Source organism: Nomascus leucogenys, chromosome 16 (assembly GCF_006542625.1).
Source record: "Nomascus leucogenys isolate Asia chromosome 16, Asia_NLE_v1, whole genome shotgun sequence".
NCBI lineage: Eukaryota > Metazoa > Chordata > Mammalia > Primates > Hylobatidae > Nomascus > Nomascus leucogenys.
In genome coordinates, this window is record NC_044396.1 from 677,067 (window position 1) to 698,416 (window position 21,350).

The 21,350-nt window shown below is 37.6% G+C and overlaps 1 protein-coding gene and 1 pseudogene across 1 annotated transcript in view; both read left to right on the forward strand.

Moving 5' to 3' along the window:
* The window catches only part of EYA1 (EYA transcriptional coactivator and phosphatase 1), a 335,724-nt gene that overhangs the window by 85,048 nt on the left and 229,326 nt on the right, over nt 1-21,350 (forward strand). The window lies entirely within an intron of this gene.
* On the forward strand, nt 2,327-2,738 carry LOC100587993 (annotated as a pseudogene).

Below are 21,350 nucleotides of genomic sequence, written 5' to 3' on the forward strand. Positions count from 1 at the left end.
CCCAGAAACCCATTACCAGATTGGTATTTCATATATTTCATATATTTCTTTCTGGCATTGTGTGTGTACATGTATAATTTACAAATTTGTCTCATATCATAGATAGTTTCATATTCTGCTCTTATTTTTTATTTACTGTATGATACTTTCTCCAATAATTAGTTTCTGAAGATATAATTTTAAATGACAGTATAATATTTAATCCATTCACAGAAAATTTTTAAAAAATATTCTTCTACTGTTTAAATATTTTGTTTGTTCCATATTTGTTTTTCTATACTTATTGCTGTGATGATGAACATGTGTACATTAGGAATTATTCCAGAAGTGTGGTTACTAGGTCCAAAATCATGTGCCCTTCGAAAGCCTATTCATACATAGTGCCAAATCATTTTCCAGGACAATCTACCAGTTTATATTCCCATCAGCATTGAATAAAAATATGTATAATTACACTGTACCCTCACAACATTCAAAATATGATCTAAATCCTTTTCAATTTAATGGGTGGTAATAGTATCATAGTGTGCATTTCTCTGATAATTAATGTGAATGAATATTTATTCCTGTTTACTAGCTGTTAGCATTTCTTCTTTTGCATGTTTTTAGTAGTTCATAATCTTTACTTACTTGTGAAGTCATTTTATGGAAGTTAAAAGCATTATAGAAATGTAATTCCATTTTAGCCCATGGATTTATGGTTATAATTTTGGCTGATTCCAGTATCCACAGGTTGCAGTCTCTATCCTGTTAAGGTAATCTGTGGGCCTCTTTCTTGTTCCCTTTTTATATACAGGAATACCTCATTTTATTGCACCTGCTTTATTGTGCTTTGCAGATAGTACAGTTTTTATGAATAGAAGGTTTGTGGCAATGCTGCCTCAAGCTAGTCTATTGGTGCCATTTTCCCAACAGCACATGTTCCCTTTGTGTTTCAGTGTCACATTTTGTTACTTCTTCTGATATTTCAATCATTTTCATAATTATTGTATCTGTTATGATAATCTGTAATTTTTGATCTCTGATTGTAAAGGTTCTGGGGCACCACAAACCATGCCCATGTAAGATGATGAACTTAATTGATAAATGTATGTGTTCTGACTACTCCACTTACCACCTGCTCTCCCATCTTCCTTGCTTTCCTCAGGCCTCCCTATTCCCTGAGACACAACAATATTCAAATTAGGTCAGTTAATAACCCTACAATGGCCTCTAAGTGTTCAACTGAAAGGAGAGCCACAAGCCTCTCACTTTAAGTCAAAAGCTAGGAATGATTAAGCTTAATGAGGAAAGCGTGTTGAAAACTAAGACAGGCCAAAAGTAGGCCTCTTGTGCCAAATGATTAGCCAAGTTGTTAATTCAAAAGAAACGTCCTTGAAGTAAATTACAAGTGTTACTTCAGTGAACACATGAATGATAAGAAAACAAAACAGCCTATTGCTGATATGGAGAGAGTTGCAGTGGTCTGGGTAGAAAATCAAACTAGCTACAACATTCCCTTAAGCCAAAGCCTACTCTAGAACAAGGCCCTAACTCTCTTCAATTATCTGAAGACTGGCAGAGGTGAGGAAACTGTAGAAGAAAAGCTTGAAGCTAACAGAGATTGGTTCCTGAGGTTAACATAAAAGTGTAGGGTAAAGCAAGTGCTCAGTAGAAGCTGCAGTAAGTTTCCAGAACTTCTGCAGCAGGTTTCCAGAAGATCTAGCTAAGATCACTGATGAAGGTGCCTACACTAAACAACAGAGTTTCAATATAAACAAAAGTCTTCCTGTGGAAGAAGATGCCATCCAGGACTTTCACAGCTAAAGAGAAGTCAATGCCTGGTTTCAAAGCTTCAAAGGTCAGGCTGACTCTCTGGTTAGGGGCTGATGCAGCCAGTGAGTTTAAGTTGAATCCATTGTTCATTTCCCATTCTGAAAATCTCAGGGATCTCAAGGGTGATGCTAAATCTGCACTGCCTTGCTCTCTATAAATGAAACAATAAAGCCTAGATGATAAAACATCTGTCCATAGCATGGTTTATTAAATATTTTAAGCCCAGTGTTGAGACCTACTGCTCGGGAAAAAAGATTCCCTTTTTCTAAAACAAAAATTACTGTTCATTGAAATGCTCCTAGTCACACAAGAGCTCTGGTGGAGATGTACAAGGAGATTACTGTTGTTTTCATGCCTGCCAACACAGCTTCCATTCTGCAGCCCGTGGATCAAGGAGTAATTTCAACTTTCAAGTCTTGTTATTGGCTGAATGCACCAAGTGTGAGTCTCAGTTGTGGGAACTGACTTTGTTACGATGTTGTCTCTCTGCAGGAGCCATATATTGAAGACTATGTCTGGAAGCTTCCACTTTGTAATTATTGGCCACCATGATAATCCAGTTTTTGAAATGGAGTTTTTTTCCCAGCTGGGAAAGTAGAATCCAAAGACAACCATCGTTACCCATAGCTCATGCTGTTTGCAACCTCATAGATAATATGTGGCTGTCGAAAAACATGTACTTGAAAACTGTGGACAAGTGCAACAAGTGTTTTCTGTCGGCATTCGTAACTCCAGGGCACATAAATTTTTTTATTATGCTTCATGACGTAAGGCAAGAAGATAGAATAAAGAACTACTTTACTGACGTTTAGCATTTACCCATAAAGTTTGCAATGAATCCATTTTATGAGCCCAGTTCTCCTATTTGATCATGTGCATTTGACAGAAAAGTTCAGTTTCTTAGGAAAGGAAACACTTTTTAAGTGGAATGTAGAAAAATTCCAAAACAAATGATGTCACCTCAATGGAGTATACTCAGGAATGTGAACATTGTAAGTAACTTGATTAAATAGCCTGGAAAAATTTTTAAAAACGATTTTTCCTAAGGCTATAGCTGCCACAGATAATGATTCCTCTGATGCATCTAGGCAAAGTACACTGAAAACCATCTGGACAGCATTCACTGTTCTAGATGCCATTAAGAACATTTGTGATTCCTAGGAGATCAAAATATAAACATTAACAGGAGTTTGGAAAAAGCTGATTCCAGCCCTCCATGGGTAAGTTGGAGGAGTTCAAGACTTCAGTGGAGGAAGTAACTGCGAATGTGGTGGAAATAGGAAGAGAAATAGAATTAGAGTGGATCCTCAAGATGTGACTGAGTTGCTACAATCTTATGATAAAATTTGAACAGATGAGGACTTGCTTCTTATGGATGAGCCAAGAAAGTGGTTTCTTGAGAGGGAATCCACTTCTATTGAAGATGACATGAACATTATTGAAATGACAGCAAAATATTTAGACTATTACATCAGCTTAGTTGAGAAAACAGAGGCAGGTTTGAGAAGATTGTCTTTAATTTTGCGAGAAGTCCTACTGTGCATGAAAGGCTCTTAAATACAAAAAATTAGCCAGGCATGGTCGCACGCACCTGTAGTACCAGCTACTCGGGAGGCTGAAGCAGGAGAATAGTTTGAACCTGGAAGGCGTAGGTTGCAGTGAGCCGAGATCATGCCACTGCACTCCAGCCTGGGCAACGGAGCAGCGAGACTCCGTTTCTTAAAACAAAACAAAACAAAACAAAACAAAAACTCTTAGACAGCTTTGCATTTTATGCTACAGAGAAACCTTTTGGAAAAGAAGAGTCAATTGATGTGGCAAACTTTATTGTTGTCTTATTTTAAGAAATTGCCACAGCCATCCCAACCTTCAGCAACCTCCATCCTGATCAGTCAGTAGCCATCAACGTTGGGGCAAGACTTTTCACAACCAGAAGACTTGCTGAATGATCAGATAATTATTTGCACTTTTTAGAAATAAAGTATTTTTAATTGAGGTATGTACATTGTATTATTAGACATAATGCTTTTACAAACTTAATAGACTACAGTGTTAACTTTTATATGCACTGGGAACAAAAAATTTTGTGTGACTTGCTTTACTGCAATATTCACTTTTATTGCTGTGATCTGGAATCAAATTTTCACTATTTCTGAAATAGGCCTATATTAGCATTCAGTGGCAATGAATTATCAAAACTTAAATCAATATAATTAGATAGAACTTTTAAAATAAATATGAACTGCACAAAACATCAATCTGAAAAGTTTAGAGGTGCAAACAACTAGGGTTGGTTGAGAATAAATGCTGTTCTACTGTGTGGTAATGTCAGTCATTGTGAAGTAAGTAGCACTAGTGAAAAGATTAGATGTCTGAGATTCCTGGAGCGTACGTGGAGAAGGCTTTTGAAGAGGTAGTTCTGGCCTTTTGCAGACTTTACCAATGCCTACATTTCAGACTTAAAAAAAATAGATTAGGAATGGTGATAGGTAGCCATTTAGTAGAAGTCTAAGGCAAGATGTATTTGGATTGATTAAAAGTTGAGAAAGCTGAAGACCCCAAAGAGGAGGAAGGTCTGGGGTGAGAGACAAAGATAAAGAGGGTTATTATCTTTTTTGATGGAGGTAGCATAAAAGTTGGGCCCATCACTGATTTTATATATATATAAATATATATATCTATATATATATAAAGATTATCAATAATGAGATTTCAGAGCATGACAGTTCTGCTAACTTCAAAGCAATGTAGGAGCTACTTGGCATTTTTTTAGCTTTGCTGGACATATAGTGGTTGCTCAGTGCCTGTTAATTGAGATTGCAGGATGACTAAGCTGCTACTTTAAGATAAGCCACAAGTAATATGGGCAGGAGCATTTTATAAAGACCTAGTAAAGTACAATGTGAAACATTTTAGCATTGCTTTCAACTTCTGAAAGTCTCAGGCAAATAGACAGTAATGCTAAGATCAATCATAACTGCAGTGGCTCATTCTGAACCTAATGGCCAAAGACATTAGGAAGATCTGAGTTGCAGAGGTGCAACCAGAAATAACTACCAATCCTGAAAATAGCAGCTGTTGCAATAATTCAAAAGATGATTTTTAACATTTATGCTGAGTGTGAATTGCTGTTCACTTGTCTTCTTATTGAAATTTGCAACTCAACAAGAAATACAGAGCAAAATTTTATCATCATATGCTTCAATAGTGGAATTTCTTGAGGTAATGGATATTATGGTTGTAATAGTCCATTTTCACACTGCTATAAAGATACTACCCAGGACTGAGTAATTTTAAACAGAGGAGATTTAATTGACTCACAGTTCTGCATGGCTTGGGGGGCCTCAGGAAACTTACATGGCGGAAGGGGAAGCAGTCACCTTCTTCACAAGGCAGCAGGAGATAGTGAGCGTGTGAAGGCAGAACTGTCAAACTCATAAAACCATCAGGTCTCATGAGCACTCACTCACTATCATGAGAACATCATGGGGGAAACCACCCCCATGATCCAATTACCTCCTACCAGGACCCGCCCTCAACACCTGGGGATTATGGAGATTATAATTCAAGATGAGATTTGGGTGGGAACACAACCAAGGCATATCAATGGTGTTTTAAAAATTATTTGAACCTGAGAGCATGTGAATGTTCAATAAATAATATTGCAAAATATGTATTTAAATGTTTCATACAGTTCTGAAGGCTTTTCAGAAGTAAAGCCAAATGTTTTAAAATATATATATTTACCAAGTCCTTATGTCTGAAACTGGCATAGTTGAGGCTTGTTTCAATCAATTGTAGTCTCCTAGTTTATTATTCTAGAGAAGAAGTGAGCAAAGTAAGAGTAGAAAGGAGGCTACAATGTAAGACAAAGTCCTGTATAACTCATACCTTTGTTAATTTATGAAAAGGTAAGAATGGACCAGGCGTGGTGGCTCACACCTGTAATCCCAACACTTTGGGAGGCTGAGGAGGGCGGATCACGAGGTCAGGAGATCGAGACCATCCTGGCTAACACGATGAAACCCCATCTCTACTAAAAGTACAAAAAATTAGCCAGGCATGGTGGTGGGTGCCTGTATTCTCAGCTACTCAGTAGGGTGAGGCAGGAGAATAGTGTGAACCCGGGAGGCGGAGCTTGCAGTGAGCCGAGATTGCACCACTGTACTCCAGCCTGGGCGACAGAGTGAGACTCAGTCTCAGAAAAAAAAAAAAAGTTTGGAATGATTTGTGAAGACAACACAAATCAAAGTCCCAATATGAGATACACATCTAGAAAGTGAGATCCTAGATAATATTAATAACATCACTTTTAAAAAATCAGTTCCTATTGCTTATATTCTTACTGTCATTAGGTATCAAGCCAGACAAAAATGTTATTTTGTCTTCAGGATACACTAAAGGTAAGTCTACTTTTGCATTTTACTTAACCGATAGTTTTTATTCAAAATAATAAAATAATCATTGGATAGTTAGTCTTTGATTATCTGTTACTCTACAGTGTCCATTTCAGCTACCAATTTCAACTTCTATTAAATCACTAGTGAAAGTATAAAATCCAATCTCTTTGCTAGCAAAACTCATTCAGTATAGTAATAGTAGTAAAAGAGGTAATATGGAATGGGAGTTTTAAAAAGAATGAGGATGGATGATGAAGGTAAATTTTTAACAGCTGAACTCAGCCAAAATCTAGAAGCAGATTCAAAATTTCTCAAAGCACACATACACATTAAAAAATAAAATAAAATAACATAAAGCAATACAAAAGGTATTCTACTAGTGGCAATGTAAAAAAATTGGGCAAATTATCTTGTGAAAACTCAGAGAGTTTTTTGATATGGTCTGATTTGAGTTCCACTTCTCTCCAATTTCACATATGGTTTGAATTAACATCTCTAGCTGTTGGAAAAAAATATTACATTTTAGGATTTCATTTAAAACTGCATAGTTTCCACAAATAGGTTGGTAATGGCCATCTTGAGGAATATTTTTCTAAAGATAGTTTTAATATCACTGCCTCCCACGAAGTGAAATCTGGTCGATGGTGTAGACAGTTCAAATCCAACTTTAATGGTTAGGAGTGTGGTCCCTTTATATGTTTATAAGTTCAGATATAAAATTCTGGCTAATTCTAACCCCTCAGTGTAGGCTTGGTGCTGTATCAGATACCTGCTGTATGCAAGAAGTACATATGGATGCTCAGTCACTCAGTACCAAGTTAGTGCTCCTCTCATCCTGGTACCGAATCGTTCCAACCTAAGATCAGCCCTGAGTGGCAGCACCTCCTGTCCTTACATCTTAATTTGACTTAGTTGACTAAATCCTCAATACTGTCTGCTACATTTTTAGTGCCAAAATCTATCCACTTAAAACCTTTCTAGGTCACCATCTCTGCCCCTTTTCGATCTATGGTCTTGTGTTCTGTTCCTGCCAAACTAACTTCATTTGTGGTTCCGCTTTCTGAAAGCCCTAGAATGAATCTTCTTGTTGCTGTCTTTTCTAGATCTGTGTCCCCACATGTCTTAAAAGAGTGAGTGCCCACTTTTACTCATGTTAAGATTCAATTCTGACTTATCCTGGTCATGAACCACTTTTGCTTTGTTAGAAAGGAATATTGGGAGGCCGAGGCGGGCGGATCACGAGGTCAGGAGATCGAGACCACGGTGAAACCCCGTCTCTACTAAAAATACAAAAAAAAAGTTAGCCGGGTGTGGTGGCGGGCGCCTGTAGTCCCGGCTACTCGGAGAGGCTGAGGCAGGAGAATGGCGTGAACCTGGGAGGCGGAGCTTGCACTGAGCCGAGATTGCGCCACTGCACTCCAGCCTGGGCACAGAGCAAGACTCCATCTCAAAAAAAAAAAAAAAAAAAAAGAAAGGAATATTGGGTCTTGTTTTGCGGCTTTGAGAAGAACTCATTTTATGTACACTGGTTACCTAAGTTGCAGTAAATTAATTTGATAGAGGTTATCTGTGCATAGGTGGGTAAATAAACACAAATATGATTTATACTTATTCTTAGGAACAAAAGGCTGTGGCAAACCAACCATTCACTCAGTCGGCAGATCTTTATAGGAAACAGTGGTGTCACATATTCAGGAATCCAGATCACAGAAGCTTTTGAACTCAAATTATTATGTGTCTGGCCTTTCTAGAGAAAACAAATGGTTAAGTTCATTGGTATTTGTAGAAATGCTTTATAAAGCTGTCTGCTTGCTCACTAACACTTTAGCTTTCCTAATGTTATTTAAAATTCTGTTTTGCATAAGGGCAAAACTTAAATTACGCGTTAAGATATCTTCTACCAAGAGTCTTAGAAGTTGGAGGCTTTAAGGGTGGACTCAACTGGGCTTACAGTATTATCATTCAGTGGCATGTCAGGGCAAACACTAAATATGCAAGGCCAATGTAATATGAGGAGTGGGTGTGAGAGAATTATTCTTGGAAATGTGAGTTTTCTTTGAATCAGTGTTGTAGAGGCCTGTGTATAGTCATTATAGCACTGTCCTCTTGCAGATGCAGAATAGGTATTAAAAATAATTCTGCCTGTAATCCCAGCACTTTGGGAGGCCAAGGAGGGTGGATTACTTGAGGCCAGGAGTTCAAGACCAGCCTGGCCAACATGGCGAAACCCTGTCTCTACTGAAAATACAAAAATTATCCAGGTGTGATGGCACGTGCTTTACCCGAGTGGCTAAGGCACAATAATTGCTTGAATCTGGGAGGCAGAGGTTGCAGTGAGCCAAGATTGTGCCACTGCGCTCTAGCCTGGGCAACAGAGCAAGACTCTATCCCCCTCCCCCCAAAAAAAAATCCATTTTCTTCAAATCTCTGATATCCTAATCTGTCTCTGCCGTAGATTTTTTCCAGCTAGACATTGTAGAACTGTTGACCAATCATCCCACTCCACATAATATTGGGATATTGGGGTGGAGAGGCAGTGGGTTATTCATCATTATCTTTCTATCCTGGACCATTTTCTCGAACTTGTGTTTTAATACCTAGCCATGACATTCTTCTGTTGTTTTCTCTGTGTGTGTGGCAGGTTCTACTATAAGTAGTGCTTCTAAAATAGTCTTGTTGATAGCCAGTTGGTTGGTAATGTTTGCTGTATGGTGTATTAATTCTCATTAGTTGAGAGTATGTAATAGAGTCCCCTGTAATGGTTCTCATTTTGTTGTGAGTGTAAAGCACGGGAAAATAAAAAGTGACCTGTAATACACATGAAGAAAAGTATTTCAGAGATAAAATGTTATGACTTCAGTATTGACCAGGACATGATAAATAGGGGACACATGTTCCCACTGTGTGTATTAACTCTGTGATTTTGGTCAAGTAAGCTCAAGTATCTCAGTTTGCTTGTTTATAAATCGTGGTGGTAGTATGGCCATCAACACATAGTGGTATTATAAAGATGAATTGAGTTAATGCATATGAAACCCATAGCAAAGTACCTGCCATAATACCTGAGTTCATGCTCAATATAACATAAATTGAGAATCTGCAAATTCAGAAGTTTTGATGGATGCCAGAAAAAGTTCGACTTTCAGAATCAATACAACTGTCTGTTAATTGATCCACATTATATTATAGTCATTCTGAGATAAAGAAGCAGAATCAGAAACTTCCTACAGCTTATGGATTTCTGAGTTACAGGCTGAGATACTTTCTAGTTCAACTTGGAGAAGGGCACGTGCATAAATGTTATGATAGCATATACAAACAAGAAAATAAGATTCTATTATCTAGGAATCTTGTTTTCTAAGAAGCAGTTCACTTGCCTCCAGATTCAAATGTCTTGAAAAGAAAAGATCCATTTCCCACAGGACCCATTGATTAATGGTTCAGTCCAGTCCTCAGAGAGCTATTGGAAGAATTAAAAGAGGTGTTATGGGTGAAGAGTTTAGCGCATTGCCTTACTTATACTAAGAACTAAGTAACTATTAACTATTAGTTTATCTAACTTTGTCCTCATTCACAACTTATTAGTGGGATATTATCTTAGTCTTCTTAGGCTGTTATCACAAAATACCATAAACTAGGTGGCTGAAACAGCGGAAATTTATTTCTGACAGTTCTGGAAGCTGGCAAGTTCAAGATCAAGGTGCAGGCAGATTGGTGTCTGGTGAGGACCTGCTTCTGTGCTTGTGGATAGCTGTCTTCTCACTGTATCCTCCCATAGCCTTTCCTAGGTGTGTGTTCCCAGAGAGAGAGATATCTCATGTCTCTTTTTCTTTTTTATAAGCGAAATACTTCCATAATGAGGGCCCTGACCTCATGACATAATCTAATTATCTCCCAAAGACCCCACTTCTAAATACCATTGCACTGGGGATTAAAGTTATAACGTACGAATTTTGAGAAAACCACAAATATTAAATCCATAAAAGCTATATTATTATACCTTATTAAATATTTAAAAACAGGGACATGAACAAATTCATTTACTTGTCCATCATCCCATAGTTAACAAGTAGAGAAACTGGGTTTTGAATCAAGAAATGTCCAATTTATGAACCAATATTCTTTATTTATTTTTATTATTATTATTATTTTTTGAGACGGAGTCTCGCTGTCGCCCAGGCTGGAGTGCAGTGGCGTGATCTCCGCTCACTGCAGGCTCCGCCTCCCGGGTTCACGCCATTCTCCTGCCTCAGCCTCCCTTGTAGCTGGGACTACAGGCGTCTGCTACCTCGCCCGGCTAATTTTTTGTATTTTTAGTAGAGATGGGGTTTCACCATGTTAGCCAGGATGGTCTCGATCTCCTGACCTCCTGATCCGCCCGCCTTGGCCCCACAAAGTGCTGGGATTACAGGGGTGAGCCACCGCGCCCGGCCTTATTCTTTATTTTTATATACCATACTATGTTGCTTGAAAGCTTCAGTAGGGCTATTCTAGCATTAGTCTTGGTAATGCTCATTTGGTATTTCAGTTTTATTTCTGTGGGAGACAGATAGAAATTAGACTTCCAGTCTGATTGGGGTGAGTTTTTTTGGTTTGTTTGTCTGGTGATTTTTTGAGATGGAGTCTCACTCTGTCACTCAGGCTGGAGTGCAGTGGTGTGCTCACAGCTCACTGCAGCCTCAAACTCCTGGACTCAAGCAATTCTCCCACTTCAGCCTCTGGAGTAGCTGGGATTACAGGCTTCAGCCATCATGCTGGTCAACTGGGGTGGTTTTAATTGTCTTATTTATGTAAGTGACTCAAAAGCAGATTATAGGTGTATCTATATTAGTCATTCTGTTTGCATATATACAGTTTCATGTCTTATGAAATCTCCTGTTTATGACTATTATGTTACAATTTCTCAAGTCGTTCAATCCCTAAATCTTGGGATTTCCTTTGTTTCTTTTCATTCCTTTGTGCACATATACTTGGGTCTATTTTTGTGCTTATCAGTGATTTTGATGAATGCCAGAAAAAGTTTGACTTTCATAATCAATACAACTTGCTCTGTAAAATGGCCCACATACAGATTTAGGTGGATTTCTTCTGAAGCATATGTGTGTCCATAGGGGGATATCCTTACTTTTCTTTCTCTACCTTTAGGTACCTTAATAAGATTTTTCACCACATCGACTTAGTTCTTCTTCCTTTCTATCACTCTCTCTGTGTCTGTCTTTCTCTTCTTGGGCAACTTTATCTATCTGTTTTACCATTGTTAGCTGCAAGTTAAAACCCCACAATTCAAAAATTTGTATCTCTAATGACACACAGGTAGATATTTCCAATGGGAACTTGATGTATGGGCTCCAAGTTCATATATAGATGCCCACTGGGCACCTTATACCCACTCGATATTCCACATTTTAGATCCCAGTAGTTCTGGACCTGAACTCAGCACTTCTATCCCTGAATGTTTTGCATGTTTGGTCTTCCTCATCTCAAAAAATGGGCCATCCTGACATAGCTGCCCAAGTCTTAGAGCTTTGTCATCCTGTACTGTTTCACCCATTTCCCATGTCTAATTAGTTGTCATATAAAGACTTCCTCCTAACCTCCTCTTGATTGCACCTCTTGTCTTTATTTTGACCAGCCCTGCCCATGTCGTTCAAAGAGCTTCCAAGTGATTTTTCCATCACTACTGCCAGAATGATTTTTCTAAAGCACAAAACTGCTCATGTCATGCCCCTATCACAAAACCTGCCAACGGCTGTCCATAGCTTTAAATATAAAACTCAAACTCATTAGCTTAGCACATAGGGCCTTTTGTGATTTGGCTTCTGCATCCAAATCTTCTGACTCCAGCCAGAGCGAGCAGTCCGAATTGTGTTGCGTCACATCTCCATTATTTTCAAGGCCTATTTTCATTTGCCTCAGATGACTTTCTTCTGTTTCTCCTTCATAGAAAATGTCCACTAGCACGTCAGAGTCCCACACAAGTATCTCTGCCTCTAGAAGCCATCTTTGCTTTGGCTTATCCAGTCTTTAAAAATAATGATTATTTTTAGTTAATAGATGTTAGTTAATAGCTAACACCTATTGAGCATTTAATATATGCCAGGCCACGGTCTCGATGTTTTAAGTGTCTGAACACATTTATTGCTCATAATTACCCTGTAGTCTGTGTGTGTTCATTATCAGAGCTAAGTCCCACAGCTAGCTGAGTAGAGGAGCTGAGAGTCTGACTGCTCATTAAGCACAACTCTACTCATCATACTTCCTTTAGTACCTGTAGGTGCTTGGTGAATGTTTGTGGAATGAATGACTGAGCAGTCTTGCAACTGAGTTAATGTCATTAGGAGAAGGATTGACCCAGACCATTCAGCTTTACAACTCTACTTCCATGCTGCTAACACCAGAATGAATGGTAAGCCAAATAATGCCATGAATGGCGGAAATTATGGAGGAGCCCAATGAGTGTTTATTGAATGAATTAATTGGAAAATATGAATCGACCCTAAAGTACAGGTCCCAGAATCATGCTCAGACATTTAACCATTCTCAGGATGTTTCCTGGGACACCAGCTGGTTGCACAACGTCTCAAATAGTACATAACTGTCAAACCCCAGCTTAGAACTGCAACTCCTAAGTTTCTTTCCATACCCCCTTTACCCCCACCTCCAACTTACGGTGACTGGGGAACTACCTGATTACAATCCTTCCCATTCTTGGAAACCAAACAAACTCAATGAGTCAAGCAGCAAATTACAATGGATCAGGGAACTGGATAGATGGCACTGAGTAGGAGTTATGGCTAGGTGGTCAAGCATTTTGGGTTCTAGTCCCAGCTTTGGTGCCACCTCATCTTGTAAGTAGGAAAAAAGGTGTTAACCTTTCTGAGATTCAGCTTTACAGAATCATCTGGGCCTTTACTGGCCTAGGTGTTTCAATGACTGCACAGAGCCCCCCATAGCAAAATCTCTGACCTCATATTTGGGTCCCGGCTTGGTTTGCTCCTTGCTACCTGATGGTAGGTAGCCAGGCCGCTCAAGTTCTGGTGTAACCTGACTACTTGAGTTTCACTTGCTGCCTGCTCTGGCCAATTCTTATCTCAGGATTTTTCTCCCAGATACCAGATCTATGAACTGCTGTGACCTGTCAGATCCACAAAGACATTCTCCAAACCTCCATACACAGATCCGGCACCTGTAAGGTTTGCCACCTTGTCATCTAAGCAGCAGCTAGAGATTTATCTCCTGATCTTCTCTGTCTGCCCGGAGCTTTTCACTGTGGCATTGCCCATCTCAGTCGTGTTCTTGTATGTGCCTTGGTTACTCTGGCTTCTGCAGGGCCCTCCACTTGGACGCTCCTTCCTTTCTCTCCATCTGCTCACACTCTCCACATTTCAAGCATCACTGTAACCCTCACATGTTTCATGAAGGCATCACCTATCATTTCGTCTGCACTGGTCAACCCTGACAGCACTTTCTGCCTGTGCCACTCAGTGTAATCTTATTAAATATTTAAAGTATCTGTAATTCTTCTATGAAATCTTATGATCCTTAGGGACAAGAATTGTAACTTGTGGCATTCTTCAGTGTCCAGCACAATGTTATGTACAGGGTAGTAGGTGTTTGAATTTATTTACTTCATTATTTATTTAGCTTATTTATTATATATAAGTATATTGTATACATTAATTAATTCACTGAAGACGATTTGATTGTGATCAAATTAGTTGGTTATCATTCTGTATTCAATGTATTTGTTTTCTTGTCTTCCAAAGGCCATTCTTAGCACACCAGAGTAATTGCAAATTTCTCTTGTTATTCTTGGGAAAGAAAATATAAATTAAAGGCAATTTTGTTCTATTTCTGTTTATTGTTTTTGGGTGAGAATTAACAAGATGGTAAGGAACTCATCTAGGACTTATAAGTCCTTGGAGATTTGGGAGGTCACTTCTTGATACCCTTGAGTATCCAAAGTAGTTTTCAGTGGTTTCTGGAACTCTTCATGCATGACCCATTCAGAATAGATGTTTTGTCAAGATCCTTTCAGATCCCTGATCTAAATATTTTTAATGTGTCACAAATTTTAAATATCCCCAAGTAATCATTCTTTAATACCTTGATTCTCAAATTGAATGTCATATTCCTCTTGGTTTTATTATCTATCAAAAGTTGTTTTTCCAACTGCTTGTCTCTTGGTATAGAACTCCTATGTCATTTTTTTTTTCAATATGTAGTCTCTTCAGATCATCTGATACTGTTTGTCAACAGTCATTCAATTTCCATTTTCTAGCCCTGTGGACTAGGTGGTTTATATATAATTTTACTTCATTTTTCACTAACTTGCAAATAAAATTTATTGGGCTTTTGTTAAACTGGAATAGTTTAATTTGTTTCAGTCTTCTAAATATGCTCGGCATCTGTTTTAGAGCATGATTTAACTTAACGTTAAATTTCTTTTAAAAAGTAATAATAATAATATACCACATGAAATGCCTCCATAATATTAAGCTGTGTACATGTCAAATAATGCATATGACATTATTTAATCCTACAGAAAACCTAAGAGCTATGTGTGACCTGAGACATTTTAGAGATGGACAAAACTGAGGCATAGAGGCTGATCCTTGGGTTCCTGGTTTTAATAAAGAGGGCACCAGGAAAAGCTAGAATTTGAACTCTGCTCTTTCTAACACGTTGATTTTTCAGCAGACGAGATAAATAATGAAAATAATTACTTGAATCTGCCATGAATGAATTTTTAAAAAATTGTGCCAAGAATGAAACTGTTGAAAAATAAAAGAAATTCTGACTTAAATAACAGCTTTTCTTCAAACCAGTGGACAAAAAATGAAAAATTTGGTGGCTTAATATACACATATACTTTTATACAGATAGTTATATGTAGGCAAACTAGGTATATCTATAAAAGATACATACATATATATAAACAAGATGGAGATATATATGTAGATATACACACACACCTGGAACTAAGAATAATATAAAAGCATGCATGTCCTAGTTAGAATTATAATACCCAGGAATGCAGTAAAGATGAAATATAAATGTCTCTAACATCATCATACTGTTTACTGAAATAGTTTACAAAAAGGAAATAACATGATTCATTTTAAAGTCCCCCTAATGAGAGACACTGTGCTTGAAGCAGGATGACCTTTCCTTTATTAGTGTGAATTTACCTTCCAGGCAAACATTTTTCAATCAACACTAATTTGCATATAATTTATCAAGAGAGAAGAAGTGCAAAATAATTTTGTTTAAAGATTTCTCTTTGTTTTAAGTGTCATTAGCAGTTCTGACTAATCCGATTTTTACAATCTCATCAGGCGCTTTTAGAAAATCTCTCTGAACTCATCTGGAGGATGCATTTATTCCTAAGTGTCCTATATTGCATTACAGCACAGTGAAGAGGCGCAGTCCGCTGCAGATGTTTATGTGAAATGCAGTTAACACTCTGCCAATTTAGTTTTTATAGGGACACAATCAATTTTTATTCATTTAAAAACCAGAATGCTTTCTTTTATTGTGTGCAGCCTCTCCTGATTATACAGCTAAACAAATTATTTCTCTGTTTGTACTAAATGGTACTATTGCGGAAAGGCAATGGCATGGTACAAGTATACCATATATACATCAGGCAAATAAATGATGATTCTCTCTTTGGGTATGTTCCTTGGAATGGATTATTTGAAACAATTTTTTTTAGTTTTACTTACTGTAAATACACATAAATGGAAAGTGAATCTTGCATTGGGTAGTCAATGGGATGTGCTATCTGATTTTGCATTTTAATAGGGTTTTATAGTTTATAGGTGACTTTTATGTACATTATGTCATATCATTTAAGATGCTTAGGTTCTGTTGTTCAGACTTTGGAATATTGAGGCCTTTCCATTCTTCTTCAAAAAGATTCCTGTAGCTCTATAGGTTCATGTGCTACAATTTTAAGATGCATCATCGAATGTCAGTATTCTTGACGATATGTAGCAAAATATTTAAAGGACCAAAATTAAAATGATATTGGTGATAAAGGAGAAATACATTTGTATATTTAAATCCTTAAAATTCATCATGTTCAAGTTTAATGGAACCTCATAACAATGGAGTGGAGAAACATTACCAAAATTGGCACTGTAGACCACTATCCTTATCAGACTCAGTATATTTGAATCCATCCAACATTGAAGTGGTTTAAATATTGCCAAGAGAAGGCTCTGAATCAGGACATTTTCTTGGGAGCTGATAGAGGCTAGAGAGCCTCTCCATGAAATTGTGTAGATCCCCTTTATAGGGTAACACTAAATATATTCTTTTAAATTATGCTTATATAGAATTCCATATGTTTGAGATTTAAGCAGCATGGGAAATACCATAGACATGGTTAAGGAAAAGTAGAAAAAAGTCTATAAACAGCCTTCTGCTTTATCTTAATGGCTCCTCTTCCCCGCAACCCAGAATTCTTAATTAAGTGGTAAGATCATTTCCATATATATTTTTATCCCAAAGACAAACCTTTATTTTAGAGCTCATTTTCATTTAGTTTATATTTCAGTAGATAATTTTAAACATTAAAAGGAAAAATAAATATATTTATATATGAATCAATTTATTTATTCAATAAAACATTATGATACCCCTATATCACTATAATGTTAGCTCTGCCCTCAAGAAGCTAACAGTTCACTTTGGTAGCAAAGGTTAAACATCATCATGACAAACAATAAAAGCAGATTATAAGTTTAGTATTGCAATGTTAAGAGATTCCACGGGGCAGCTGTCATTATGGATCATGTGAGTGTAATCATAATAAATGGAGTGAGTCCAGAGAAGAACCACTGTGGGCTGGAGAAATCTAAGAAGGTTTCCCAGAACCTTGAATGATGGATAGGAGTTGGATAGATAGAAAGCATAAATCTGGAGAGATTGACTTACTTACTTAAAAGATGCATTTGTCCATTTTCAGAACTGCGCATTTTTTATGAGTTTATAAAAGGAAACCATGTGGGCGTGTGCAATATGTGTGTGTGTGTCCATATATATGCATAGTATATGTGTGTATGCACATATATATGTCTGTGAGTGTACACAGATTTATCTTACATAAATGGTGCTTGGCTTGGTAAAATTGGTGTATGAAAACTTGTATTCCCTCCCATAAGTAGGGAGGCATTTTACCTTTTAATTAAACACACGCTTTTTCTAAAAATTACACTTAGATCTTTTATTTTGTTTTATTATTCAGATTCAGTAAAAACCTTTTGAATCATCTATCCCTAATTATCAATTTATTTATCCCTAACTATCAATAACCAATTCACATTTGCCTGTGTGGTTAGGTAGAAGCTGAACAACTTTGCAGTTAAAATGTATGATGTTCCTGGTAAAGTATTTCAGCCATACTTTTGAAGGACCTTGTTTCCTTGGGAGACTTCTATCTTCTATGTAACCTCTAATTTTTCTTTTTACAATAAGTCTGTTATTTTTCTTGTTTTTTACCAAGCAAACCAATATCAATAGGTTTTTGGAGTTAAATTAATGCCATAGCTTATCTAATTGTATAAAGCTTTCCTTCTTCAACAATCCTTTTATCACTGAGGTAATGTGTAAAGAATGTCCTTTGAGTGACAGGTTTACAGAAAACTGAGATACTTTATTCTACCAGTTAAGAATATTTCATCATTGCATTTATGAAGGAAACGTTGGCATCCCTCTATGTGTGAAATTGTGTGCTGGATACTGAAGCATGTCATTTCTCAACATTTCAACTTGCAACTAAAATAATATCTAGAAAGTTATTGGTCTCATCGAGGGTAGATAACCAGCATGTAAATATTTAAATATACCTTTAGTAATAACTTCATCCTTCAGATGATTAGGCAAACAGAATCTTAGAGTTATCTTTAATTCTGCTTCTCCTTTCACACCTCACATCCAATCCATTGCAAAATCAGTTGGGTCTACCCACAAAACATGTCATGAATTGGCCACTCTCTGGAACTCCACTGCTGCAACTCTGGTGCAAGCCGCTATCATTCTTCAATTGAGCTATTGAAGTAGTCTCTTAACTGCCTGCTCCATCTGCTTTAGCTGAATGTCTACAGCCAGAAGTGTTTCCACTGAAATACAAATCAGATCTTGTCATTCCTCTGCTCAGAACCCTCCATGGCTTCTCACTTGTCACTCAGAGTAACAGCCAGTGGCCTTCAGGATGCTGAATGATCTGGCCCCTGCGACCTCAGCAATCACCTCCTCCTCTTCGCCCCTCTCCAACCCTGATTCAGACAGGTTGGCCTCTCTGCTGTTCTCAGACCACCAGTCACACCCCTACTCAGGACCTTTGCAATTGCCGCTCCTGCACTTAAGATGTTCTTTCTCCCTGAAATCCTCATGGATTGTTATGTTGCCTGTTTCTGGTCTTTGCTAACTTGGTACTTCCTTGATAAGACTTAATTTGTCTGAGCCACTATTTAAATTGCAGCTCACTAAGCTCTCCCAGGAAACTATGGTTTCTATTGTGCTAATTGTCATATGATGGACTGGATATTTTCCTCATTTCTTTTGAAGGTAAGCTCTGTGAGAGCAGAATTTATGTCTCTTTAATTTAAAACCATTCATGTTATATGAGAGTATGTTATTATCTTTAGTAAATTCCTGATACTGAAATATTCTGACATCCTAAAAGAAGCTAGAAAGTCCTGAAATGTTTATGTTCCTTTTTCTTTTCAAATCTTTCTCCTTACCTTTTCTTATGTGCAAACCACTGTTATTTTCTAGAGACCAGAGATCTGTGAAAATGTTAAGTTGTAAGGAAAAAATTGTAAATATGTACCTTTCGTACTTCCAGAAGCTATAGTAGTTGAGACTAAAGGTGTGTGTCATCTGTGTAGGGTTCCTGAGTGTGGGCAGTTTGGTATTTGACCACATGGCTGAGCCATCCTAGTAGTAGCCTGTGTCTCTTTAAACCTTTGTTTCACATGCTTCCTGAAAAGAGAAGGTATGCACTTCTAGTTTTAAAAGCTTTATTACCAGGTACCAGTCAATATTCCAGAGTAAAGAATAATATAAGTTAAAAAGCATCTACAGCAACTTGAAATGGAAACTTGGAATACTACCATGGTGGTTTGTACAATGTCTCATTGTCTTCTTTTGGTCTTTGTTTAGTCCATCAGTCTTGTTGGTTCCACTCATTTGAATAATTTACTCAAAGGCATCTGTTAGGGCTGCACTGTATTCCCCCCAAAATTGATATATTGAAGTCCTCCCCTCCCCAGTACTTCAGAATACAACTGTATTTGAAAAGAGATTATTTAAAGAGACGTTTAAGGTAAAATTAGGTCATATGGGTGAGCCCTGATCCAACATAACTGTGTCCTCATAAAAAGAGAAGATTAGGACACAATCGTGCCCAAGCACAGAGGAAAGACAATGTGAGGACATGGGGAAGGCGACCATCTGTAAGCCAAGGAGAGAGGCTCCAGAAGAAACCAAAGATGCCTTGATCTTGGACTTTTGAAGCCTTCAGAACTGTGAGAAACACATTTCTGTTGTTTAAGCCGTCCTGGCTAACTAATATAGCACTCTTAAAGAAAGCCACACTAGTCCTATTTAGTATAGCATTCTTGAAGAAAGGATATATAGTAGTCATGTACCGTTTCCTTTTAAAAGCCAGCTCTGAAAGCAAACTTCATTTGATCTTCTTGTTAGGCAGAGGTTAGGCAAACAAAGCTTAGATTCTAAAATGCAATTATTTATTGTGACCCTTTACATCCTTGCGTAGAGCATCGTTCTAGGTTCTATGCATACAAATAAGCAAGAACAGAACAGAAACACGCTTCTTGACCATAAGAGGCTTGTTATCCATTTAGGAAAGCAAAATATGTATAGTTCACAAAGTAAGTATAAAAAAATGTTCAGAGAAGGAAGCAACTAAGAGACATTCCAGTGATAGTTAAGCAAAATCTTGAAAATCTTGTGTAACTGAGACTAGTGGAGTAGTCAGAATTGTATTCCATGCAATATAAATAGCAGAAATGTGGAGGCTGGGATAACCTAGGATGCATGAGTAGATCAGGCTGTCCAAATGGAAGGGTCCCATCTTGACAGATTGCCAAATTTAGGCTTCATAAAGTAATTATAGGGGAGCCTGTGAAGGTTATGATTAGGTGGGTGAAATATTCAAAGTAATACCTTTGGAAAAACAATGTGATACCAATGTGCAGAGTGACTTTAGAGGGTGGGGGAGATTGTGTAAAGAGGATGCCCTGTGGAGTCTATTTCAGTAACACAGACTAATACTTCCCTAAGTCTTATCTTGAGTTTCCTTAAAAGAAGACTTTCCTCAAAAAGAAGGGAGGAATGGTTAAAGAAATTTGGAAAATACTGGTGGGTAGTGTGGAGGAGGCACAATTTCAGTTAGCATATTTTAAAGACCCTAACAATTCTCTGTTTCCTATACATGTCTAATCCTGGGACTTGTTCTTTTGTTTTTCTTTTCTTGAAGAGGGACGGTATCAGGGACTAGGCAGAGTAATGCCTCTAAGTATTTCACAGAGTTAGTCATCCACAGAAGAGTGACGTTAGGAATTTCTAGTCCAGGCTTGTGGGCCCAGACTGGAGTGGTGGCAAAAGAAAAGCAAAAGAAAGTATTGTATTCAAGAAACATTTTAAAAAACAGAGTGAATTGATGTGATTTTTCCACAGGTCATGTGAGAGAGATGCCCACTGAATATAGCTTACAGGAAGGGAGACAGGGAGATTACTCTTCTCCCCTAACCAGATATAAATGTGGGAACCAAGGACTATATCTTATTTCCTTTCTCTTTCTCTTTGCACTTAACAGAGGACTGAGAACATGATTATACTCAACAAATAGGTATTAATAGATTTCTTGTGTAGCGTCTGAGTTAATACCAGGGAGAGGATTATTGAAGACATTACAGTCTAGGACATGTATAGCTGTCAAACATAGACTAAAAAATCCCTCTTATATCCTAGAAAGTTTTGGGTGTCTACCTTGACTCTACGAAGGACTTATCCACTTAATTAAAGCCAAGCTGTCTCGTTCCATGTTCTTAGGCCCTGTAGTGATTTTTGTTGTTGTTTTTTTGTTTTTTCTCCTTTCTA